At 60.0% G+C, this 25382-nt stretch overlaps 1 long non-coding RNA gene across 1 annotated transcript; it reads left to right on the top strand.

Annotated features, from left to right (window-relative positions):
- On the top strand, positions 1-21608 carry LOC144955313 (uncharacterized). The gene is made up of 7 exons (XR_013641608.1): positions 1-100; positions 10209-10306; positions 12615-12718; positions 13819-13865; positions 14608-14800; positions 18230-18332; positions 21350-21608. It is a non-coding gene; the product is annotated as an uncharacterized LOC144955313 (long non-coding RNA).
- Positions 21609-25382: the final 3774 nt, after the last annotated feature.

Consider the following 25382-nt stretch of genomic DNA (forward strand, 5'->3'; position numbering starts at 1 on the left):
CTGCCGCCTGACCCCTCCCCTCTGCCTCAACTTCCTCGGCCTCATCCACATCGACACCCACATCTCCAAACACTCGCACATCGAGACAGCTTACACGCAGGTGGGTGGGTGGGTGGGTGGAGTGGGTGGGTGAGTGGGTGAGTGGGTGAGTGGGTGGGTGGGTGGGTGGGTGGGTGAGTGGGTGAGTGGGTGAGTGGGTGGGTGGGTGGGTGGGTGGGTGGGTGGGTGGGTGAGTGGGTGGTGGTGAGTGGGTGAGTGGGTGGGTGGGTGGGTGGGTGGGTGGGTGGGTGAGTGGGTGGGTGGGTGGTGAGTGGGTGGGTGGGTGGGTGGTGGGTGGGTGGGTGGGTGGGTGGGTGGTGGGTGGGTGAGTGGGTGGTGGGTGGGTGGGTGGGTGGGTGGGTGGGTGGGTGGGTGAGTGGGTGGGTGGGTGGGTGGGTGGGTGGGTGGGTGGTGGTGAGTGGGTGGTGGGTGGGTGGGTGAGTGGGTGGGTGGGTGGGTGGGTGAGTGGGTGGAGTGGGTGAGTGGGTGGAGTGGGTGGGTGGGTGGGTGGGTGAGTGGGTGAGTGGGTGGTGGTGGGTGAGTGGGTGGGTGGGGTGGGTGGGTGAGTGGGTGAGTGGGTGGGTGGGTGGGTGGGTGGGTGGGTGGGTGAGTGGGTGGGTGGGTGGGTGAGGTGAGTGGGTGGGTGGGTGGGTGGGTGAGTGAGTGGGGTGGGTGGGTGGGTGGGTGAGTGGGTGAGTGGGTGGTGGGTGAGTGGGTGAGTGGGTGGGTGAGTGGGTGAGTGGGTGAGTGGGTGAGTGGGTGAGTGGGTGAGTGGGTGGGTGGTGGTGGGTGAGTGGGGTGAGTGGGTGGGTGGGTGGGTGAGTGGGTGGGTGGGTGGGTGAGTGGGTGGGTGGGTGGGTGAGTGGGTGGTGAGTGGGTGGGTGGTGGGTGGGTGGGTGGAGTGGGTGGGTGGGTGAGTGGGTGGGTGGGTGGGTGGGTGGGTGAGTGGGTGGGTGGGTGGGTGGGTGAGTGGGTGGGTGGGTGGGTGGGTGAGTGGGTGGGTGGGTGGTGAGTGGGTGGGTGGGTGGGTGGGTGAGTGGGTGGGGTGGGTGAGTGGGTGGGTGGGTGAGTGGGTGGGTGAGTGGGCGGGTGGGTGAGTGGGCGGGTGGGTGGTGTGGGGCGGGTGGGTGGGTGAGCGGGTGGTGTGGGTGAGCGGGTGGGTGGGTGAGCGGGTGGGTGGGTGGGCGGGTGGGTGGTTGGGCGGGTGGGTGGTTGGGCGGGTGGGTGGGTGAGCGGGTGGGTGGGTGAGCGGGTGGGTGGGGTGAGCGGGTGGGTGAGTGGGTGGGTGGTTGGGCGGGTGGGTGAGCGGGTGGGTGAGCGGGTGGGTGAGTGGGTGGGTGGTTGGGTGAGTGGGTGGGTGAGCGGGCGGGTGGGTGAGCGGGCGGGTGGGTGGTTGGGCGGGTGGGTGGGTGGGTGAGTGAGTGGGTGGGTGGGTGGGTGGGTGGGTGAGTGGGTGGGTGGGTGGGTGGGTGGGTGGGTGAGTGGGTGGGTGGGTGGGTGGGTGGTGGGTGGGTGGGTGGGTGGGTGAGTGGGTGAGTGGGTGGGTTGGTGGGTGGGTGGGTGGGTGGGTGAGTGGGTGGGTGGGTGAGTGGGTGGGTGGGTGGGTGGGTGAGTGGGTGGGTGGGTGAGTGGGTGGGTCGGTGGGTGAGTGGGTGGGTGGGTGGGTGGGTGAGTGGGTGGGTGGGTGAGTGGGTGGGTGAGTGGGTGAGTGGGTGGGTGGGCGGGTGGGCGGTTGGGCGGGTGGGCGGTTGGGCGGGTGGGTGGGTGGGTGAGTGGGTGGGTGGGTGGGTGAGTGGGTGGGTGGGTGGGTGAGTGGGTGGGTGGGTGGGTGGGTGAGTGGGTGGGTGAGTGGGTGAGTGGGTGAGTGGGCGGGTGGGTGGTTGGGCGGGTGGGTGAATGGCGGGTGGCGGTGGGCGGGTGTGGGGGGTGGGTGGGTGGGTGGGTTGGTGGGTGGGTGGGTGGGTGGGTGAGTGGGTGGGTGAATGGTGAGTGGGTGGGTGAGTGGGTGAGTGGGTGAGTGGGTGGGTGGGTGGGTGAGTGGGTGGGTGGGTGAGTGGGTGGGTGGGTGGGTGAGTGAGTGGGTGGGTGGGTGGATGGGTGGGTGGGTGGGTGGGTGAGTGGGTGGGTGGGTGGGTGGGTGGGTGAGTGGGTGGGTGGGTGGGTGGGTGGATGGGTGGGTGGGTGGGTGGGTGGGTGGGTGAGTGGGTGAATGGGTGAGTGGGTGAATGGGTGAGTGGGTGGTGGGTGGGTGGGTGAGTGGGTGGGTGAGTGGGTGAGTGGGTGGGTTGGTGGGTGGGTGGTGGGTGGTGAGTGGGTGGGTGAGTGGTGAGTGGGTGGTGGGTGAGTGGGTGAGTGGGTGGGTGAGTGGGTGGGTGGGTGGGTGGGTGGGTGAGTGGGTGGGTGGGTGGGTGGGTGGGTGAGTGGGTGAGTGGGGTGGGTGAGTGGGTGGGTGGGTGGGTGGGTGGGTGAGTGGGTGGGTGGGTGGGTGGGTGGGTGAGTGGGTGGGTGGGTGAGTGGGTGGGTGGGTGGGTGGGTGAGTGGGTGGGTGGGTGGGTGGGTGAGTGGGTGGGTGGGTGAGTGGGTGAGTGGGTGGGTGAGTGGGTGGGTGGGTGGGTGGGTGAGTGGGTGGGTGGGTGGGTGGGTGAGTGGGTGAGTGGGTGGGTGAGTGGGTGGGTGGGTGGGTGAGTGGGTGGGTGGGTGGGTGGGTGGGTGGGTGGGTGAGTGGGTGGGTGGGTGGGTGGGTGGGTGAGTGGGTGGGTGGGTGGGTGGGTGAGTGGGTGGGTGGGTGGGTGAGTGGGTGAGTGGGTGGGTTGGTGGGTGGGTGGGTGGGTGGGTGAGTGGGTGGGTGAGTGGGTGAGTGGGTGGGTGAGTGGGTGAGTGGGTGAGTGGGTGGGTGGTGGGTGGGTGGGTGAGTGGGTGGGTGGGTGAGTGGGTGGGTGGGTGGGTGAGTGGGTGGGTGGGTGAGTGGGTGGGTGGGTGGGTGGGTGAGTGGGTGGGTGGGTGAGTGGGTGGGTGGGTGGTGAGTGGGTGGGTGGTGGGTGAGTGGGTGGGTGGGTGGGTGAGTGGGTGAGTGGGTGGGTGGGTGGGTAGTGGGTGGGTGGGTGGGTGAATGGGTGGGTGGGTGGGTGGGTGAGTGGGTGGGTGGGTGGGTGAGTGGGTGGGTGGGTGAGTGGGTGGGTGAGTGGGTGGGTGGGTGAGTGGGTGGGTGGGTGGGTGAGTGGGTGAGTGGGTGGGTGGGTGGGTGGTGGGTGAGTGGGTGAGTGGGTGGGTGGGTGGGTGAGTGGGTGAGTGGGTGGGTGGGTGGGTGAGTGGGTGGGTGGGTGAGTGGGTGGTGGGGTGGGTGGGTGGGTGAGTGGTGAGTGGGTGGGTGGGTGGGTGGGTGGGTGGTGGTGGGTGGGTGTGGGTGAGTGGGTGGGTGAGTGGGTGAGTGGGTGGGTGGGTGAGTGGGTGAGTGGGTGGGTGGGTGGGTGGGTGGGTGGGTGGGTGGGTGGGTGGGTGGGTGGGTGGGTGAGTGGGTGAGGTGGGTGGGTGAGTGGGTGGTGGGTGGGTGAGTGGGTGGGTGGTGGGTGGGTGGGTGGGGTGGGTGGGTGGGTGGGTGAGTGGGTGGGTGGGTGGGTGAGTGGGTGGGTGGGTGGGTGGTGGGTGGGTGGGTGGGTGGGTGGGTGGGTGGGGTGGTGGTGGGTGGTGGGTGGGTGGGTGGGTGGGTGGGTGGGTGAGTGGGTGGGTGGGTGGGTGGGTGGGTGGGTGAGTGGGTGGGTGGGTGGGTGAGTGGGTGGGTGGGTGGGTGGGTGAGTGGGTGGGTGGGTGGGTGGGTGAGTGGGTGGGTGGGTGGGTGGGTGAGTGGGGGTGAGTGGGTGAGTGGGTGGGTGGGTGGGGTGGGTGGGTGGAGTGGGTGGGTGGGTGGGTGGGTGAGTGGGTGGGTGAGTGGGTGAGTGGGTGGGTGAGTGGGTGAGTGGGTGAGTGGGTGGGTGGGTGGGTGGTGGGTGAGTGGGTGAGTGGGTGGGTGGGTGGGTGGGTGAGTGGGTGGGTGGGTGAGTGGGTGGGTGAGTGGGTGGGTGGGTGGGTGAGTGGGTGGGTGAGTGGGTGGGTGGGTGGGTGGGTGGGTGGGTGGGTGGGTGGGTGGGTGGGTGGGTGGGTGAGTGGGTGAGTGGGTGGGTGGGTGGGTGAGTGGGTGGGTGGGTGGGTGAATGGGTGGGTGGGTGGGTGAGTGTGTGGGTGGGTGGGTGAGTGGGTGGGTGGGTGGGTGAGTGGGTGGGTGGGTGAGTGGGTGGGTGGGTGAGTGGGTGGGTGGGTGGGTGGGTGAGTGGGTGAGTGGGTGGGTGGGTGGGTGGGTGAGTGGGTGGGTGGGTGGGTGAGTGGGTGAGTGGGTGGGTGGGTGGGTGAGTGGGTGGGTGGTGAGTGGGTGAGTGGGTGGGTGGGTGGGTGGGTGAGTGGGTGGGTGGGTGGGTGAATGGGTGGGTGGGTGGGTGGGTGAGTGGGTGGGTGGGTGGGTGGGTGGGTGAGTGGGTGGGTGAGTGAGTGAGTGAGTGGGTGGTGAGTGGGTGAGTGAGTGAGTGGGTGAGTGAGTGAGTGAGTGGGTGGGTGAGTGGGTGGGTGAGTGAGTGATGGGTGAGTGAGTGAGTGAGTGGGTGGGTGGGTGGGTGTCTAAGTGAGTGTCTAACTGACTGAGTGGGTGGGTGGGTGGGTGAGTGGGTGGGTGGGTGGGTCTAGTGAGTGTCTAACTGACTGAGTGGGTGGGTGGGTGGGTGAGTGGGTGGGTGAGTGGGTGAGTGGGTGGGTGGGTGGGTGGGTGGGTGAGTGGGTGGGTGAGTGGGTGAGTGGGTGGGTGAGTGGGTGGGTGGGTGGGTGGGTGGGTGAGTGGGTGGGTGGGTGGGTGGGTGAGTGGGTGAGTGGTGGGTGAGTGGGTGGGTGGGTGGGTGGGTGGGTGAGTGGGTGGGTGGGTGGGTGGGTGGTGGGTGAGTGGGTGGGTGGGTGGGTGGGTGAGTGGGGTGGGTGGGTGGGTGAGTGGGTGGGTGGGTGAGTGGGGTGGGTGGGTGGGTGGGTGGGTGGGTGGGTGGTGAGTGGGTGGGTGGGTGAGTGGGTGGGTGGGTGGGTGAGTGGGTGGGTGGGTGGGTGAGTGGGTGGGTGGGTGGGTGGGTGGGTGAGTGGGTGGGTGGGTGAGTGGGTGGGTGGGTGGGTGGGTGGGTGAGTGGGTGGGTGGGGTGGGTGGGTGAGTGGGTGGGTGGGTGGGTGAGTGGGTGGGTGGGTGGGTGAGTGGGTGGGTGGGTGGAGTGGGTGGGTGGGTGAGTGGGTGGGTGGGTGGGTGGGTGGGTGAGTGGGTGGGTGGGTGGGTGGGTGAGTGGGTGGGTGGGTGGGTGAGTGGGTGGGTGGGTGGGTGGGTGAGTGGGTGGGTGGGTGGTGGGTGAGTGGGTGGGTGGGTGGGTGGGTGAGTGGGTGGGTGAGTGGGTGGGTGGGTGGGTGGGTGGGTGAGTGGGTGGGTGGGTGGGTGGGTGAGTGGGTGGGTGAGTGGGTGAGTGGGTGGGTGAGTGGGTGAGTGGGTGAGGGTGGGTGGGTGGGTGGGTGGGTGGGTGAGTGGGTGAGTGGGTGGGTGGGTGGTGGTGGGTGAGTGGGTGGGTGGGTGAGTGGGTGGGTGAGTGGGGTGGGTGGGTGGGTGAGTGGGTGGGTGGGTGGGTGGGTGAGTGGGTGGGTGGGTGGGTGAGTGGGTGAGTGGGTGGGTGGGTGGGTGAGTGGGTGGGTGGGTGGGTGAATGGGTGGGTGGGTGGGTGGGTGAGTGAGTGGGTGGGTGGGTGAGTGGGTGGGTGGGTGGGTGAGTGGGTGGGTGGGTGAGTGGGTGGGTGGGTGAGTGGGTGGGTGGGTGGGTGGGTGAGTGGGTGAGTGGGTGGGTGGGTGGGTGGGTGAGTGGGTGGGTGGGTGGGTGAGTGGGTGAGTGGGTGGGTGGGTGGGTGAGTGGGTGGGTGGGTGAGTGGGTGAGTGGGTGGGTGGTGGGTGGGTGAGTGGGTGGGTGGGTGGGTGAATGGGTGGGTGGGTGGGTGAATGGGTGGGTGGGTGGGTGGGTGAGTGGGTGGGTGGGTGGGTGGGTGGGTGGGTGAGTGGGTGGGTGAGTGAGTGAGTGAGTGGGTGGGTGAGTGGGTGAGTGAGTGAGTGGGTGAGTGAGTGAGTGAGTGGGTGGGTGAGTGGGTGAGTGAGTGAGTGGGTGAGTGAGTGAGTGAGTGGGTGGGTGGGTGGGTGTCTAAGTGAGTGTCTAACTGACTGAGTGGGTGGGTGGGTGGGTGAGTGGGTGGGTGGGTGGGTGTCTAAGTGAGTGTCTAACTGACTGAGTGGGTGGGTGGGTGGGTGGGTGAGTGGGTGGGTGAGTGGGTGAGTGGGTGGGTGGGTGGGTGGGTGGGTGAGTGGGTGGGTGAGTGGGTGAGTGGGTGGGTGAGTGGGTGGGTGGGTGGGTGGGTGGTGAGTGGGTGGGTGGGTGGGTGGGTGGGTGAGTGGGTGAGTGGGTGGGTGAGTGGGTGGGTGGTGGGGTGAGTGGGTGGGTGGGTGGGTGGGTGAGTGGGTGGGTGGGTGGGTGGGTGTGGTGGGTGGGTGGGTGAGTGGGTGGTGGGTGAGTGGGTGGGTGGGTGGGTGGGTGAGTGGGTGGGTGGGTGGGTGGGTGGGTGAGTGGGTGGGTGGGTGAGTGGGTGAGTGGGTGGGTGAGTGGGTGGGTGGGTGGGTGGGTGAGTGGGTGGGTGGGTGGGTGGGTGAGTGGGTGGGTGGGTGGGTGGGTGAGTGGGTGGGTGGGTGGGTGGGGAGTGGGTGGGTGGGTGGGTGGGGTGAGTGGGTGGGTGAGTGGGTGAGTGGGTGGGTGGGTGGGTGGGTGAGTGGGTGGGTGGGTGGGTGAGTGGGTGAGTGGGTGGGTTGGTGGGTGGGTGGGTGGGTGAGTGGGTGGGTGAGTGGGTGAGTGGGTGAGTGGGTGGGTGGGTGGGTGAGTGGGTGAGTGGGTGGGTGGGTGGGTGGGTGAGTGGGTGGGTGAGTGGGTGGGTGGGTGAGTGGGGTGGGTGAGTGGGTGGGTGGGTGGTGGTGAGTGGGTGGGTGGGTGGGTGAGTGGGTGGGTGGGTGGGTGAGTGGGTGAGTGGGTGGGTGGGTGGTGGTGAGTGGGTGGGTGGGTGGGTGAATGGGTGGGTGGGTGGGTGGGTGAGTGAGTGGGTGGGTGGGTGAGTGGGTGGGTGGGTGGGTGAGTGGGTGGGTGGGTGAGTGGGTGGGTGGGTGAGTGAGTGGGTGGGTGGGTGGGTGGGTGAGTGGGTGAGTGGGTGGGTGGGTGGGTGAGTGGTGGGTGGGTGGGTGAGTGGGTGAGTGGGTGGGTGGGTGGGTGAGTGGGTGGGTGGGTGAGTGGTGAGTGGGTGGGTGGGTGGGTGGGTGGGTGAGTGGGTGGGTGGGTGGGTGAATGGGTGGGTGGGTGGGTGAGTGGGTGGGTGGGTGGGTGGGTGAGTGGGTGGGTGAGTGAGTGAGTGAGTGGGTGGGTGAGTGGGTGAGTGAGTGAGTGGGTGAGTGAGTGAGTGAGTGGGTGGGTGAGTGGGTGAGTGAGTGAGTGGGTGAGTGAGTGAGTGAGTGGGTGGGTGGGTGGGTGTCTAAGTGAGTGTCTAACTGACTGAGTGGGTGGGTGGGTGGGTGAGTGGGTGGGTGGGTGGGTGAGTGGGTGAGTGAGTGTCTAACTGACTTAGTGGGTGGGTGGTTGGGTGGGTGAGTGGGTGGGTGGGTGTCTAAGTGAGTGTCTAACTGACTGAGTGGGTGGGTGGGTGACTGAGTGAGTGACGTGAGTGAGTGACTAACTGACTGAGTGGGTGGGTGGGTGGGTGAGTGGGTGAGTGGGTGGGTGGGTGTGTGTCTAAGTGAGTGTCTAACTGACTGAGTGGGTGGGTGGGTGGGTGAGTGGGTGGGTGGGTGGGTGGTGGGTGAGTGGGTGGGTGGGTGAGTGGGTGGGTTGGTGAGTGGGTGAGTGGGTGGGTGGGTGGGTGAGTGGGTGGGTGGGTGGGTGGGTGAGTGGGTGGGTGGTGGGTGAGTGAGTGAGTGGGTGGGTGAGTGGGTGGGTGAGTGGGTGGGTGGGTGGGTGAGTGGGTGAGTGGGTGAGTGGGTGGGTGGGTGGGTGGAGTGAGTGGGTGGGTGAGTGGGTGGGTGGGTGGGTGAGTGGGTGGGTGTCTAAGTGAGTGTCTAACTGACTGAGTGGGTGGGTGGGTGGGTGACTGAGTGAGTGACTGAGTGAGTGAGTGTCTAACTGACTGAGTGGGTGGGTGAGTGGGTGGGTGAGTGGGTGTTTGGGTGGGTGTCTAAGTGAGTGTCTAACTGACTGAGTGAGTGGGTGGGTGGGTGGGTGGGTGGGTGAGTGAGTGGGTGGGTGGGTGAGTGGGTGGGTGAGTGGGTGTTTGGGTGGGTGTCTAAGTGAGTGTCTAACTGACTGAGTGAGTGGGTGGGTGGGTGGGTGAGTGGGTGGGTGGGTGGGTGAGTGAGTGTCTAACTGACTGAGTGGGTGGGTGGGTGACTGAGTGAGTGACTGAGTGAGTGAGTGTCTAACTGACTGAGTGGGTGGGTGAGTGGGTGGGTGAGTGGGTGTTTGGGTGGGTGTCTAAGTGAGTGTCTAACTGACTGAGTGAGTGGGTGGGTGGGTGAGTGAGTGGGTGGGTGGGTGAGTGGGTGGGTGGGTGGGTGAGTGAGTGTCTAACTGACTGAGTGGGTGGGTGGGTGACTGAGTGAGTGACTGAGTGAGTGAGTGTCTAACTGACTGAGTGGGTGGGTGGGTGGGTGAGTGGGTGAGTGGGTGGGTGGGTGGGTGGGTGAGTGGGTGGGTGGGTGAGTGGGTGGGTTGGTGAGTGGGTGAGTGGGTGGGTGGGTGGGTGGGTGAGTGGGTGAGTGGGTGGGTGGGTGGGTGAGTGGGTGGGTGAGTGGGTGAGTGGGTGGGTGAGTGGGTGGGTGGGTGGGTGAGTGGGTGGGTGAGTGGGTGAGTGGGTGGGTGGGTGAGTGGGTGAGTGGGTGAGTGGGTGGGTGGGTGGGTGGGGTGGGTGGGTGAGTGGGTGGGTGGGTGGGTGTCTAAGTGAGTGTCTAACTGACTGAGTGGGTGGGTGGGTGACTGAGTGAGTGACTGAGTGAGTGAGTGTCTAACTGACTGAGTGGGTGGGTGAGTGGGTGGGTGAGTGGGTGTTTGGGTGGGTGTCTAAGTGAGTGTCTAACTGACTGAGTGAGTGGGTGGGTGGGTGAGTGAGTGGGTGGGTGGGTGAGTGGGTGGGTGGGTGGGTGAGTGAGTGTCTAACTGACTGAGTGGGTGGGTGGGTGGGTGAGTGGGTGAGTGGGTGGGTGGGTGGGTGGGTGAGTGGGTGGGTGGGTGAGTGGGTGGGTTGGTGAGTGGGTGAGTGGGTGGGTGGGTGGGTGAGTGGGTGAGTGAGTGGGTGGGTGGGTGGGTGGGTGGGTGAGTGGGTGGGTGGGTGGGTGAGTGGGTGAGTGGGTGGGTGAGTGGGTGGGTGGGTGGTGGGTGAGTGGGTGGGTGAGTGGGTGAGTGGGTGGGTGGGTGAGTGGGTGAGTGGGTGGGTGAGTGGGTGGGTGAGTGGGTGAGTGGGTGGGTGGGTGGGTGGGTGAGTGGGTGGGTGAGTGGGTGGGTGGGTGGGTGTCTAAGTGAGTGTCTAACTGACTGAGTGGGTGGGTGGGTGACTGAGTGAGTGACTGAGTGAGTGAGTGTCTAACTGACTGAGTGGGTGGGTGAGTGGGTGGGTGAGTGGGTGTTTGGGTGGGTGTCTAAGTGAGTGTCTAACTGACTGAGTGAGTGGGTGGGTGGGTGAGTGGGTGGGTGGGTGGGTGGGTGGGTGGGTGAGTGAGTGTCTAACTGACTGAGTGGGTGGGTGGGTGACTGAGTGAGTGACTGAGTGAGTGAGTGTCTAACTGACTGAGTGGGTGGGTGGGTGGGTGAGTGGGTGTGTGGGTGGGTGGGTGGGTGGGTGAGTGGGTGGTGGGTGAGTGGGTGGGTGGGTGAGTGGGTGTGTGGGTGGGTGGGTGGGTGGGTGGGTGAGTGGGTGGTGGGTGAGTGGGTGGGTGGGTTAGTGGGTGAGTGGGTGGGTGGGTGGCTGATGATACTACTGATGATGATGATGATGATACTACTACTGATGATGATGATGATACTACTACTGATGATGATGATGATGCTGCTACCGCTACAGCTGATGGGGCACATGGATGTCATCTCTTTCATGGCCGATGGATTTTACCTTTACTACCCCATCACCATCGCCCTCGTCTGCCTGGCCACATACTTCACGTGAGACTCAGTCACTCACCCAGTCAGTCACTCAGTCACTCACCCAGTCAGTCACTCAGTCACTCACTCAGTCACTCAGTCACTCACCCAGTCAGTCACTCAGTCACTCAGTCAGTCACTCACTCACTCAGTCACTCACTCACTCACTCACAGACCCAGACACTCATTCAGTCACTCACCCAGTCAGTCACTCAGTCACTCACTCAGTCACTCAGTCACTCACTCAGTCACTCAGTCACTCACTCAGTCACTCAGTCACTCACCCAGTCAGTCACTCAGTCACTCAGTCAGTCACTCACTCACTCAGTCACTCACTCACTCACTCACTCAGTCACTCACTCACTCACTGACAGACCCAGACACTCATTTAGTCACTCACCCAGTCAGTCACTCAGTCACTCACTCAGTCACTCAGTCACTCACCCAGTCAGTCACTCAGTCAGTCACTCACTCAGTCACTCACTCACTCACCCACCCACCCACCCACCCACTCACCCACTCACTCACTCACCCACCCACCCAGCCACCCACCCACCCACTCACTCACCCACTCACAGACCCAGGCACTCATTCAGTCACTCACTCAGTCACTCACTCAGTCAGTCAGTCACTCACTCACTCAGTCACTCACTCACTCACCCACCCACCCACCCACTCACCCACTCACTCACTCACTCACCCACCCACCCAACCACCCACCCACTCACTCACCCACTCACTCACCCACCCACTCACAGACCCAGACACTCTTTCAGCAAGCCACTCGCCCAGCCATTCACTCACCCAGTCAGTCACTCAGTCACTCACCCAGTCAGTCACTCAGCCACTCACTCACTCACTCACCCACTCACTCACCCACTCACAGACCCAGACACTCATTCAGTCACTCACCCAGTCACTCACTCAGTCACTCACTCACTCACTCAGTCACTCAGTCACTCACTCACTCACTCATCCACCCACCCACCCACTCACTCACTCACTCACTCACTCACCCACCCACCCAACCACCCACCCACTCACTCACCCACTCACTCACCCACCCACTCACAGACCCAGACACTCTTTCAGCAAGCCACTCACCCAGCCATTCACTCACCCAGACACTCATTCAGCCACTCACTGACAGTGGATATCGTGAAGCTGTGAGTGAATGTGTGAGTGAGTGAGTGTGTGAATGAATGAGTGAATGAATGAGTGAGTGTATGAGTGAGTTGGTGTATGAGTGAGTGAATTAACGAGTGAGTGAATGAATGAGTGTAAGTGTGAGTGAGTGAATGAGTGAGTGTGTGAGTGAGTGAGTGTATGAGTGAATGAGTGAGTGTATGAGTGAATGAGTGAGTGTATGAGTGAGTGAGGGAATGAATGAGTGAATGAATGAGTGAGTGAATGCATGAGTGATTGGGTGAGTGAATGAATGAGTGAGTGAATGAGTGAATGAATGAGTGAATGAATACATGAATGATTGAGTGAATAAATGAGTGAGTGAATTAATACATGAATGAGTGAGTGAATGAATAAATGAATGAGTGAGTGAATGAATACATGAATGAGTGAGTGAATTAATAAGTGAGTGAGTGAATGAATAAATGAATGAGTGAGTGAATGAATAAATGAACGAGTGAGTGAATAAATAAATGAATGAGTGAATGACTGACTGACTGAGTGAATGAATGAGTGAATGACTGACTGAGTGAATGAATAAATGAGTGACTGACTGAATGAATGAACGAGTGAACGAGTGAATGAGTGAGTGACTGAGTGACTGACTGAATAAATAAATGAATGAATGAGTGAATGAATGAATGAGTGAGTGAATAAATAAATGAGTGAGTGAATGAATAAATGAATGAGTGAGTGAATGAATAAATGAATGAATGAGTGAATGACTGACTGAGTGAATGAGTGAGTGAATGAATAAATAAATGAGTGAGTGAATGAATAAATGAATGAGTGAGTGAATGAATAAATGAATGAATGAGTGAATGACTGACTGAGTGAATGAGTGAGTGAATGAATAAATAAATGAGTGAGTGAATGCATAAATGAATGAGTGAGTGAATGAATAAATGAATGAGTGAGTGAATGAATAAATAAATGAATGAGTGAATGACTGACTGAGTGAATGAGTGAGTGAATGAATAAATAAATGAGTGAGTGAATGAATGAATGAGTGAATGAGTGACTGAGTGAATGAATGAATGAGTGAACGAGTGAATGAGTGAGTGACTGAGTGACTGACTGAATAAATGAATGAATAAGTGAATGAATGAATGAAAGAGTGAACGAGTGAGTGTTGTATCTCCAGGATTGGCACGCGTCTTCTGAAGCTTCTCGGCTTCCAGCAGTTCATCGGTGACGACGAGATGACCTCTGACCTCATAGAGGAGGGCGCAGAACTACTCAGACGAGGTGCTGGTGGTGGTGGTGGTGTGTGTCTGTGTGTGTGTCTCTGTGTGTGTCTGTGTGTGTGTGTCTGTGTGTGTGTGTCTGTGTGTGTGTCTGTGTGTGTCTGTGTGTGTCTGTGTGTGTCTGTGTGTGTCTGTGTGTGTGTGTCTGTGTGTGTGTGTGTCTGTGTGTGTGTCACTGTGTGTGTGTCACTGTGTGTGTGTGTGTGTCTCTGTGTGTCACTCAGGCGAGGTGGTGGTGGTGGTGGTGGTGTGTGTGTGTCTGTCTGTGTGTGTGTGTCACTGTGTGTGTCTCTGTGTGGTGGTGGTGGTGGTGGTGTGTGTGTGTCTGTCTGTCTGTGTGTGTGTGTCACTATGTGTGTCACTCAAACGAGGTGGGTGGTGGTGGTGTGTGTGTGTGTCTGTGTGTGTGTGTGAGTGTGTGTCAGTGTGTGTGTGTGTCTGTGTGTGGTGTGTGTTTGTGTGTGTCTGTGTGTGTGTGTGTGTCATTGTGTGTGTCACTGTGTGTGTCTGTGTGTGTGTCTGTGTGTGTGTCTCTGTGTGTGTCTCTGTGTGTGTCTCTGTGTGTGTGTCTCTGTGTGTGTACTGTGTGTGTCTGTGTGTGTGTAACTGTGTGTGTCTCTGTGTGTGTGTGTCTGTGTGTCTCTTTGTGTGTCTCTGTGTGTGTCTCTGTGTGTGTGTGTCTGTGTGTCTCTGTGTGTGTCTCTGTGTGTGTCTCTGTGTGTGTAACTGTGTGTGTCTCTGTGTGTCTTTGTGTCTGTGTGTGTAACTGTGTGTGTCTCTGTGTGTCTAACTGTGTGTGTAACTGTGTGTGTCTCTGTGTGTGTCTCTGCGTCTGTGTGTGTAACTGTGTGTGTCTCTGTGTGTGTCTCTGTGTGTCTAACTGTGTGTGTAACTGTGTGTGTCTCTGTGTGTCTAACTGTGTGTGTCTCTGTGTGTGTAACTGTGTGTGTCTCTGCGTCTGTGTGTGTAACTGTGTGTGTCTCTGTGTGTGTCTCTGTGTGTCTAACTGTGTGTGTCTCTGTGTGTGTAACTGTGTGTGTCTCTGCGTCTGTGTGTGTAACTGTGTGTGTCTCTGTGTGTGTCTCTGTGTGTGTCCATCAGAGAAACGAAGGCGTCAAAGACAGGAGGATGGTGACACTCGGAGAAAGGTGAGGGATGGTGGTGATGGTGGTGATGATGGTGGTGATGATGGTGGTGATGATGGTGGTGGTGTTGGTGATGGTGATGGTGGTGGTGATGGTGGTGGTGGTGATGGTGATGATGGTGATGATGGTGGTGATGATGGTGGTGATGATGGTGGTGATGGTGGTGGTGGTGATGGTGATGATGGTGGTGGTGGTGATGATGGTGGTGATGATGGTGGTGATGATGGTGGTGATGATGGTGGTGGTGATGGTGATGATGGTGATGGTGGTGATGGTGATGGTGGTGGTGGTGGTGGTGATGATGATGATGATGGTGATGATGGTGGTGATGGTGGTGGTGGTGATGGTGATGATGGTGATGATGGTGGTGATGGTGATGGTGATGATGGTGGTGATGATGGTGGTGGTGATGGTGATGGTGGTGGTGGTGATGATGATGGTGATGGTGGTGGTGGTGATGGTGATGGTGGTGGTGATGGTGATGATGATGATGGTGGTGATGATGATGATGGTGATGATGGTGGTGGTGATGGTGGTGATGGTGATGATGGTGGTGATGATGGTGGTGGTGATGGTGGTGGTGATGGTGGTGGTGATGATGGTGATGGTGGTGATGATGATGATGATGATACTACTACTGATGATGATGATGATACTGCTGATGACGATGATGATGATACTGCTGATGATGATGATGATAATACTACTACTGATGATGATGATGCTGCTGCTGCTGCTGCTACAGGAGTGGAGAGAACGGTATGGCGCTCATGGTGAGTCTCCTGCCACCACCGCCACCACCGCCACCACCGCCACCACCGCCGCCACCACCACGACCGCAACAGCTCGGAGTGGACGGATGACGGGAAGATCGACATCGGAGGAGACACGGCAGAAGACGCTGCGTGGTGCAGACACGGACAGACGTGGTTTAGTGGGTGAGTGGGTGGGTGGGTGGGTGAGTGGGTGGGTGAGTGGGTGGGTGGGTGAGTGGGTTGGTGAGTGAGTGGGTGGGTGGGTGGGTGGGTGGGTGGGTGAGTGAGTGGGTGAGTGGGTGAGTGGGTTGGTGAGTGAGTGGGTGAGTGGGTGAGTGGGTGAGTGGGTGGGTGGGTGAGTGGGTGGGTGGGTGAGTGGGTGAGTGGGTGAGTGGGTGGGTGGGTGGGTGAGTGGGTGGGTGGGTGGGTGGGTGAGTGGGTGGGTGGGTGGGTGAGTGGGTGAGTGGGTGGGTGGGTGAGTGGGTGGGTGGGTGAGTGGGTGAGTGAGTGGGTGGGTGGGTGGGTGAGTGGGTGGGTGGGTGAGTGGGTGGGTGGGTGAGTGGGTGAGTGGGTGAGTGGGTGGGTGGGTGAGTGGGTGGGTGGGTGAGTGGGTGAGTGGGTGAGTGGGTGGGTGGGTGGGTGGGTGAGTGGGTGGGTGGGTGAGTGGGTGGGTGGGTGGGTGAGTGGGTGGGTGGGTGGGTGAGTGGGTGGGTGGGTGGGTGGGTGAGTGGGTGGGTGGGTGGGTGGGTGAGTGAGTGAGTGGGTGGGTGGGTGGGTGAGTGGGTGGGTGGGTGGGTGAGTGGGTGAGTGAGTGGGTGGGTGGGTGAGTGGGTGGGTGAGTGGGTGGGTGAGTGAGTGGGTGAGTGAGTGAGTGAGTGGGTGAGTGGGTGGGTGAGTGGGTGGGTGGGTGAGTGGGTGGGTGAGTGGGTGGGTGGCTGAGTGAGTGGGTGGGTGAGTGAGTGGGTGAGTGGGTGAGTGGGTGGGTGAGTGGGTGGGTGGGTGGGTGAGTGGGTGGGTGGGTGGGTGGGTGGGTGAGTGGGTTGGTGGGTGGGTGAGTGAGTGGGTGAGTGGGTGGGTGAGTGGGTGAGTGGGTGAGTGGGTGGGTGAGTGAGTGGGTGAGTGGGTGAGTGGGTGAGTGGGTGGGTGAGTGGGTGGGTGGGTGAGTGGGTGGGTGGGTGAGTGGGTGAGTGGGTGAGTGGGTGGGTGGGTGGGTGGGTGGGTGAGTGGGTGGGTGGGTGGGTGGGTGGGTGAGTGGGTGGGTGGGTGGGTGAGTGGGTGGGTGGGTGGGTGGGTGGGGGTGGGTGGGTGAGTGGGTGGGTGAGTGGGTGAGTGAGTGGGTAGGTGGGTGGGTGGATGAGTGGGTGGGTGGGTGGGTGAGTGGGTGAGTGAGTGGGTGAGTGGGTGGGTGGGTGAGTGGGTGGGTGGGTGGGTGAGTGAGTGGGTGAGTGAGTGAGTGAGTGGGTGAGTGGGTGGGTGAGTGGGTGAGTGGGTGGGTGGGTGGTGGTGAGTGGGTGGGTGGCTGAGTGAGTGGGTGGGTGAGTGAGTGGGTGGTGGGTGAGTGGGTGGGTGAGTGGGTGGGTGGGTGGGTGGGTGAGTGGGTGGGTGGGTGAGTGGGTGGTGTGGGTGGGTGGGGTGGTGGGTGGGTGGGTGGGTGGGTGGGTGGGTGGGGGTGGTGGGTGAGTGAGTGGGTGGGTGGGTGAGTGGTGGGTGGGTGGGTGAGTGGGTGGGTGGGTGAGTGAGTGAGTGGGTGGGTGGGTGGGTGGGTGAGTGGGTGGGTGAGTGGGTGAGTGAGTGAGTGAGTGGGTGGGTGGGTGGGTGAGTGGGTGGGGTGGGTGAGTGGGTGGGTGGGTGGTGGGTGGGGTGGGTGGGTGAGTGGGTGGGTGGGTGGGTGAGTGGGTGGGGTGGGTGAGTGGGTGGGTGGGTGAGTGGGTGGTGGGTGAGTGGGTGGGTGAGTGGGTGGGTGAGTGAGTGAGTGGGTGGGTGAGTGGGTGAGTGAGTGGGGTGAGTGAGTGGGTGAGTGGTGGGTGAGGGGTGGGTGGGTGGGTGGGTGGTGGGTGGGGTGGTGAGTGGGTGGGTGGGGTGGGTGGGTGGGTGGGTGGGTGGGTGGGTGAGTGAGTGAGTGGGTGGGTGGGTGGTAGTGAGTGAGTGGGGGGGTGGGTGGGTGGGTGAGTGGGGTGAGTGGGTGGGTGAGTGGGTGAGTGGGTGGGGTGGTGGGTGAGTGGGTGGGTGAGTGGGTGGTGGGTGGGTGAGTGGGTGGTGGGTGGGTGAGTGGGTGAGTGGGTGGGTGGTGGGTGAGTGGGTGGGTGGTGGGTGAGTGGTGAGTGGGTGGGTGGGTGGGGTGAGTGGTGTGGTGGGTGGGTGGGTGGGTGGGTGAGTGGGTGGTGGGTGGGTGGGGTGGGTGAGTGGGTGGGTGGGTGGGTGGGTGGGTGGTGGGTGGGTGGTGGTGGGTGGGTGGGTGGGTGGTGGGTGGGTGGGTGGTGGTGGGTGGTGGGTGGGTGGGTGGGGTGAGTGGGTGGGTGGGTGAGTGGTGGGTGGTGGGTGAGTGGGTGGGTGGTGGGTGAGTGGGTGGGTGGTGGGTGGGTGGGGTGAGTGGGTGGTGGGTGGTGGGTGAGTGAGTGGGTGGTGGGTGGTGGTGGGTGATGGGTGGGTGGGTGGGTGGGTGGGGTGGGTGGTGGGTGGGTGGGTGGGTGGGGGTGGGTGGGTGGGTGGGTGGGTGGGTGGGTGGGTGGGTGGGTGGGTGGTGAGTGGTGGGGGTGGGGTGAGTGAGTGGGTGAGTGGGTGGGTGGGTGGGTGGGTGAGTGGGTGGGTGGGTGAGTGGGTGGGGTGGGTGAGTGGGTGGGTGGGTGGGTGGTGGGGGGTGGGTGGTGGGTGGGTGGGTGGTGGGTGGTGGGTGGGGGTGGGTGGTGGTGGTGGGTGGGTGGGTGGTGGTGGGTGGGTGAGTGAGTGGGTGGGTGAGTGAGTGGGTGAGTGAGTGGGTGAGTGGGTGGGTGAGTGGGTGGTGGTGGGTGGGTGAGTGAGTGGTGGGTGAGTGGGTGAGTAAGTGGGTGGGTGAGTGTGTGAGTGGGTGAGTGAGTGGGTGAGTGGGTGAGTGGGTGGGTGAGTGGGTGGGTGGGTGGGTGAGTGGGTTAGTGAGTGGATGGGTGGATCAGTGTGTGTGTCTGTGTGTGTCTGTGTGTGTCTGTGTGTCTGTGTGTGTGTGTGTGACACTGTGTGTGTGACTGTCTGTGTGTGTCTGTGTGTGTGTCTGTGTGTGTGTCACTGTGTCTGTGTGTGTGTGTATCTGTGTGTGTCTGTGTAACTGTGTGTCACTGTGTGTGTGTGTGTGACTGTGTGTGTGTCTGTGTGTGTGTGTCTGTGTGTGTGTGTCTGTGTGTGTGTGTCACTGTGTGTGTGTGTCACTATGTGTGTATCTGTGTGTGTCTGTGTAACTGTGTGTCACTGTGTGTGTGTGTGTGACTGTGTGTGTGTCTGTGTGTGTGTGTCTGTGTGTGTCTGTGTGTGTGTCTGTGTGTGTGTCTGTGTGTGTGTGTCTGTGTGTGTGTGTCTGTGTGTGTGTGTCACTGTGTGTGTGTGTCACTATGTGTGTGTGTGTGTGTGTGACTGTATGTACAGTGCGTGGTGGTGTCTCTGATTGTGACCGGGTGGAGCTCTTGAGAGACGTGGAGCCGCTCGACTTCAACGCTGAAGACGCCGCAGACGACGCGGAGAACTCACGGTGAGTTCACCAACTCACTCACCACTCACTCACTCACCCACTCAGTCAGTCACTCACTCAGTCAGTCAGTCAGTCACTCACTCAGTCAGTCACTCACTCACCCACTCAGTCAGTCAGTCACTCACTCAGTCACTCACTCACTCACTCAGTCACTCACTCACTCACTCAGTCACTCACTCAGTCACTCACTCACTCAGTCACTCACTCAGTCACTCAGTCACTCACTCATCACTCACTCAGTCACTCACTCAGTCACTCAGTCACTCACTCACTCAGTCACTCACTCAGTCACTCACTCACTCACTCACTCAGTCACTCAGTCACTCACTCACTCAGTCACTCACTCAGTCACTCAGTCACTCACTCATCACTCACTCACTCAGTCACTCACTCAGTCACTCAGTCACTCACTCACTCAGTCACTCAGTCCTCACTCACTCACTCAGTCACTCAGTCAGTCACTCACTCACTCACTCACCCACCCACTCACGCACTCACCCACTCACTCACTCACTCACCCACTCACTCACCCACTCACTCACTCACTCACCCACTCACTCCCCGTGTCTCTCTCTCCCCGTGTCTCTCTCCCCGTGTCTCTCTCCCCGTGTCTCTCTCTCCCCGTGTCTCTCTCCTCGTGTCTCTCCCCGTGTCTCTCCCCGTGTCTCTCTCACCGCATCTCTCTCCCCGTGTCTCTCTCTCTCCCCGTGTCTCTCTCCCCGTGTCTCTCTCCCCGTGTCTCTCTCCCCGTGTCTCTCTCTCACCGTGTCTCTCTCTCCCCGTGTCTCTCTCCCCGTGTCTCTCTCCCCGTGTCTCTCTCCCCGTGTCTCTCTCTCACCGTGTCTCTCTCTCACCGTGTCTCTCCCCGTGTCTCTCTCCCCGTGTCTCTCTCCCCGTGTCTCTCTCCCCGTGTCTCTCTCCCCGTGTCTCTCTCACCGTGTCTCTCTCCCCGTGTCTCTCTCCCCGTGTCTCTCTCTCACCGTGTCTCTCCCCGTGTCTCTCTCCCCGTGTCTCTCTCCCCGTGTCTCTCTCTCACCGTGTCTCTCCCCGTGTCTCTCTCACCGTGTCTCTCTCCCCGTGTCTCTCTCCCCGTGTCTCTCTCCCCGTGTCTCTCTCCCCGTGTCTCTCTCCCCGTGTCTCTCTCCCCGTGTCTCTCCCCGTGTCTCTCTCCCCATGTCTCTCTCCCCGTGTCTCTCTCCCCGTGTCTCTCCCCGTGTCTCTCTCCCCGTGTCTCTCTCACCGTGTCTCTCTCACCGTGTCTCTCCCCGTGTCTCTCTCCCCGTGTCTCTCTCACCGTGTCTCTCTCACCGTGTCTCTCTCCCCGTGTCTCTCTCCCCGTGTCTCTCTCCCCGTGTCTCTCTCCCCGTGTCTCTCCCCGTGTCTCTCCCCGTGTCTCTCTCCCCGTGTCTCTCTCCCCGTGTCTCTCTCACCGTGTCTCTCTCCTCGTGTCTCTCTCCCCGTGTCTCTCTCCCCGTGTCTCTCTCTCACCGTGTCTCTCTCTCACCGTGTCTTTCCCCGTGTCTCTCTCCCCGTGTCTCTCTCCCCGTGTCTCTCTCTCCCCGTGTCTCTCTCTCCCCGTGTCTCTACGTGTCTCTCTCCCCGTGTCTCTCTCTCCCCGTGTCTCTCTCCCCGTGTCTCTCTCTCACTGTGTCTCTCTCCCCGTGTCTCTCTCCCCGTGTCTCTCTCCCCGTGTCTCTCTCTCACTGTGTCTCTCTCCCCGTGTCTCTCTCCCCGTGTCTCTCTCCTCGTGTCTCTCTCCCCGTGTCTCTCTCCCCGTGTCTCTCTCCCCGTGTCTCTCTCTCACCGTGTCTCTCCCCGTGTCTCTCTCCCCGTGTCTCTCTCCCCGTGTCTCTCTCTCACCGTGTCTCTCCCCGTGTCTCTCTCCCCGTGTCTCTCTCCCCGTGTCTCTCTCTCACCGTGTCTCTCTCACCGTGTCTCTCTCCCCGTGTCTCTCTCCCCGTGTCTCTCTCCCCGTGTCTCTCTCTCACCGTGTCTCTCACCGTGTCTCTCTCCCCGTGTCTCTCTCCCCGTGTCTCTCTCTCACCGTGTCTCTCCCCGTGTCTCTTTCCCCGTGTCTCTCTCTCACTGTGTCTCTCTCACTGTGTCTCTCTCCTCGTGTCTCTCTCCCCGTGTCTCTCTCTCCCCGTGTCTCTCTCACCGTGTCTCTCTCCCCGTGTCTCTCTCCCCGTGTCTCTCTCTCACCGTGTCTCTCCCCGTGTCTCTCTCCCCGTGTCTCTCTCCCCGTGTCTCTCTCTCACCGTGTCTCTCCCCGTGTCTCTCTCCCCGTGTCTCTCTCTCACTGTGTCTCTCTCACTGTGTCTCTCTCCTCGTGTCTCTCTCCCCGTGTCTCTCTCTCCCCGTGTCTCTCTCACCGTGTCTCTCTCCCCGTGTCTCTCTCCCCGTGTCTCTCTCTCACCGTGTCTCTCCCCGTGTCTCTCTCCCCGTGTCTCTCTCCCCGTGTCTCTCTCCCCGTGTCTCTCTCTCACCGTGTCTCTCCCCGTGTCTCTCTCCCCGTGTCTCTCTCTCACTGTGTCTCTCTCACTGTGTCTCTCTCCTCGTGTCTCTCTCCCCGTGTCTCTCTCTCCCCGTGTCTCTCTCACCGTGTCTCTCTCCCCGTGTCTCTCTCCCCGTGTCTCTCTCTCACCGTGTCTCTCCCCGTGTCTCTCTCCCCGTGTCTCTCTCCCCGTGTCTCTCTCTCACCGTGTCTCTCCCCGTGTCTCTCTCCCCGTGTCTCTCTCTCACCGTGTCTCTCCCCGTGTCTCTCCCCGTGTCTCTCTCCCCGTGTCTCTCTCTCACTGTGTCTCTCTCCCCGTGTCTCTCTCTCACTGTCTCTCTCCTCGTGTCTCTCTCCTCGTGTCTCTCTCTCACTGTGTCTCTCTCCCCGTGTCTCTCTCCCCGTGTCTCTCTCCCCGTGTCTCTCTCTCCCCGTGTCTCTCTCCCCGTGTCTCTCTCCCCGTGTCTCTCTCTCACCGTGTCTCTCCCCTCGTGTCTCTCTCCCCGTGTCTCTGTGTGTGCAGCTATCAGCCCTCTGGGCGGTATTCTTCATTGTCCAGAGGAAGGAACATCTTCGATGACGTTTAAGAGACACGGGGAGAGAGACACGGGGAGAGAGACACGGGGAGAGAGAGACACGGGGAGAGAGAGACACGGGGAGAGAGACACGGGGAGAGAGACACGGGGAGAGAGACACGGGGAGAGAGACACGGGGAGAGAGACACGGGGAGAGAGACACGGGGAGAGAGACACGGGGAGAGAGACAGGGGGAGAGAGACACGGGGAGAGAGACACGGGGAGAGAGACACGGGGAGAGAGACACGGGGAGAGAGACACGGGGAGAGAGAGACACGGGGAGAGAGACACGGGGAGAGACACGGGGAGAGAGACACGGGGAGAGACACGGGGAGAGAGACACGGGGAGAGAGACACGGGGAGAGAGACACGGGGAGAGAGAGACACGGGGAGAGAGACACGGGGAGAGACACGGGGAGAGAGACACGGGGAGAGACACGGGGAGAGAGACACGGGGAGAGAGAGACACGGGGAGAGAGAGACACGGGGAGAGACACGGGGAGAGACACGGGGAGAGAGACACGGGGAGAGAGACACGGGGAGAGACACGGGGAGAGACACGGGGAGAGAGACACGGGGAGAGAGAGACACGGGGAGAGAGAGACACGGGGAGAGAGAGACACGGGGAGAGACACGGGGAGAGAGAGACACGGGGAGAGAGACACGGGGAGAGAGACACGGGGAGAGAGACAGGGGGAGAGAGACACGGGGAGAGAGACACGGGGAGAGAGACACGGGGAGAGAGACACGGGGAGAGAGACACGGGGAGAGAGAGACACGGGGAGAGAGACACGGGGAGAGACACGGGGAGAGAGACACGGGGAGAGACACGGGGAGAGAGACACGGGGAGAGAGACACGGGGAGAGAGAGACACGGGGAGAGAGAGACACGGGGAGAGAGAGACACGGGGAGAGAGACACGGGGAGAGAGACACAGGGGGAGAGAGACACGGGGAGAGAGACACAGGGAGAGGGTGAGTGGATGAGCGGGTGGGTGAGCGGGTGGGTGGGTGAGCGGGTGGGTGAGCGGGTGGGTGAGCGGGTGGGTGAGCGGGTGGGTGAGCGGGTGGGTGGGTGAGCGGGTGGATGAGCGGGTGGTTGGGTGAGCGGGTGGGTGAGCGGGTGGGTGAGCGGGTGGGTGAGCGGGTGGGTGAGCGGGTGGGTGAGCGGGTGGGTGAGCGGGTGGGTGAGCGGGTGGGTGAGCGGGTGGGTGAGCGGGTGGGTGAGCGGGTGGGTGAGCGGGTGGGTGAGCGGGTGGGTGAGCGGGTGGGTGAGCGGGTGGGTGAGCGGGTGGGTGAGCGGGTGGGTGAGCGGGTGGATGAGTGGGTGGGTGAGTGGGTGGGTGGGTGTCAAAGTTTTATTTATAACTCGATGGGATGAGGGGGAGGGGCTGTCGTGGGGGGGAGGGGGGAGGGGTCTGTGGGGTCTTGTCGTCAGTTGTCCGACGTTCCGCCTGTTGCTTTGGGGGTGCCTCCGGCAGGAACTTGTCTGGGTTATATAATTGCGTGGGTGGGTTAGCCAGTGACGATACATACAATGTGTGTCTGTGTGTGTGTCTGTGTGTGTGTGTCTGTGTGTGTGTGTCTGTGTGTGTGTGATTGTGTGTGTGTCTGTGTGTGTGTCACTGTGTGTGTGTCACTGTGTGTGTGTGTCTGTGTGTGTGTCTGTGTGTGTGTCTGTGTGTGTGTCACTGTGTGTGTGTCTGTGTGTGTGTGTCTGTGTGTGTGTGATTGTGTGTGTGAGTGTGTGTGTCTGTGTGTGTGTCTGTGTGTGTGTCTGTGTGTGTCTGTGTGTGTGTCTGTGTGTGTCTGTGTGTGTGTGTGTGTCACTGTGTGTGTGTCACTGTGTGTGTCTGTGTGTGTCACTGTGTGTGTGTGTCTGTGTGTGTCTGTGTGTGTGTGTCACTGTGTGTGTGTCACTGTGTGTGTGTGTCACTGTGTGTGTCACTGTGTGTGTCACTGTGTGTGTCACTGTGTGTGTGTGTCTGTGTGTGTGTCTGTGTGTCACTGTGTGTGTGTCACTGTGTGTGTCTGTGTGTGTCTGTGTGTGTCTGTGTGTGTCTGTGTGTGTGTGTCTATGTGTGTGTGATTCTGTGTGTGTCTGTGTGTGTCTGTGTGTGTCTGTGTGTGTGTCTGTGTGTCACTGTGTGTGTGTCACTGTGTGTGTCTGTGTGTGTCTGTGTGTGTCTGTGTGTGTGTCTGTGTGTCACTGTGTGTGTGTCACTGTGTGTGTCTGTGTGTGTCTGTGTGTGTCTGTGTGTGTGTCTGTGTGTCACTGTGTGTGTGTCACTGTGTGTGTCTGTGTGTGTCTGTGTCTGTGTGTGTCTATGTGTGTGTGATTCTGTGTGTGTGTGTGTGCTGTAGAGCGTCATGTCAATGTGATGTTCATTAAAACTGCGATGGTAACTAACTAATCTAATTAAACACGATGTGGATATCTTACTTTGTGCTGTGTCTTGAATGTGTGAGTGAGTGAGTGAATGAGTGAGTGAGTGAATGAGTGAGTGAGTGTATGAGTGAGTGAGTGTATGAGTGAGTGAGTGAGTGTATGAGTGAGTGACTGAGTGACTGACTGAGTGACTGAGTGAGTGTATGAGTGAGTGTATGAGTGAGTGTATGAGTGAGTGAGTGAATGAGTGAGTGAGTGTATGAGTGAGTGTATGAGTGAGTGTATGAGTGAGTGTATGAGTGAGTGAATGAGTGAGTGAGTGTATGAGTGAGTGACTGAGTGACTGACTGAGTGACTGAGTGAGTGTATGAGTGAGTGTATGAGTGAGTGTATGAGTGAGTGAGTGAATGAGTGAGTGAGTGAATGAGTGAGTGAGTGTATGAGTGAGTGAGTGTATGAGTGAGTGAGTGAGTGTATGAGTGAGTGACTGAGTGACTGACTGAGTGACTGAGTGAGTGTATGAGTGAGTGTATGAGTGAGTGTATGAGTGAGTGAGTGAATGAGTGAGTGAGTGTATGAGTGAGTGTATGAGTGAGTGTATGAGTGAGTGTATGAGTGAGTGAATGAGTGAGTGAGTGTATGAGTGAGTGACTGAGTGACTGACTGAGTGACTGAGTGAGTGTATGAGTGAGTGTATGAGTGAGTGTATGAGTGAGTGAGTGAATGAGTGAGTGAGTGTATGAGTGAGTGTATGAGTGAGTGTATGAGTGAGTGTATGAGTGAGTGTATGAGTGAGTGTATGAGTGAGTGAGTGTATGAGTGAGTGAGTGAATGAGTGAGTGAGTGTATGAGTGAGTGAGTGTATGAGTGAGTGAGTGTATGAGTGGGTGACTGAGTGACTGACTGAGTGAGTGTGTGAGTGAGTGTGTGAGTGTATGAGTGAGTGTATGAGTGAGTGAATGTATGTATGAGTGAGTGAGTGTATGAATGAGTGAGTGTATGAGTGAGTGAGTGAGTGAATGAGTGAGTGAGTGCATGAGTGAGTGTATGAGTGAGTGAATGAGTGAGTGAGTGTATGAGTGAGTGAGTGTATGAATGAGTGAGTGTATGAGTGAGTGTATGAGTGTATGAGTGAGTGAGTGTATGAGTGAGTGAGTGTATGAGTGAGTGAGTGAGTGTATGAGTGAGTGAGTGAGTGAATGAGTGAGTGAGTGTATGAGTGAGTGTATGAGTGAGTGAATGAGTGAGTGAGTGTATGAGTGAGTGAGTGTATGAGTGAGTGTATGAGTGAGTGAGTGTATGAGTGAGTGTATGAGTGAGTGTATGAGTGAGTGAATGAGTGAGTGAGTGTATGAGTGAGTGAGTGTATGAGTGAGTGTATGAGTGAGTGTATGAGTGAGTGTATGAGTGAGTGTATGAGTGAGTGTATGAGTGAGTGAGTGTATGAGTGAGTGAGTGAGTGTATGAGTGAGTGAGTGAGTGAATGAGTGAGTGAGTGTATGAGTGAGTGTATGAGTGAGTGTATGAGTGAGTGAATGAGTGAGTGAGTGTATGAGTGAGTGAGTGTATGAGTGAGTGTATGAGTGAGTGTAT

This window comes from Lampetra fluviatilis, unplaced genomic scaffold (assembly GCF_964198595.1).
Source record: "Lampetra fluviatilis unplaced genomic scaffold, kcLamFluv1.1 SCAFFOLD_686, whole genome shotgun sequence".
Lineage (NCBI taxonomy): Eukaryota > Metazoa > Chordata > Hyperoartia > Petromyzontiformes > Petromyzontidae > Lampetra > Lampetra fluviatilis.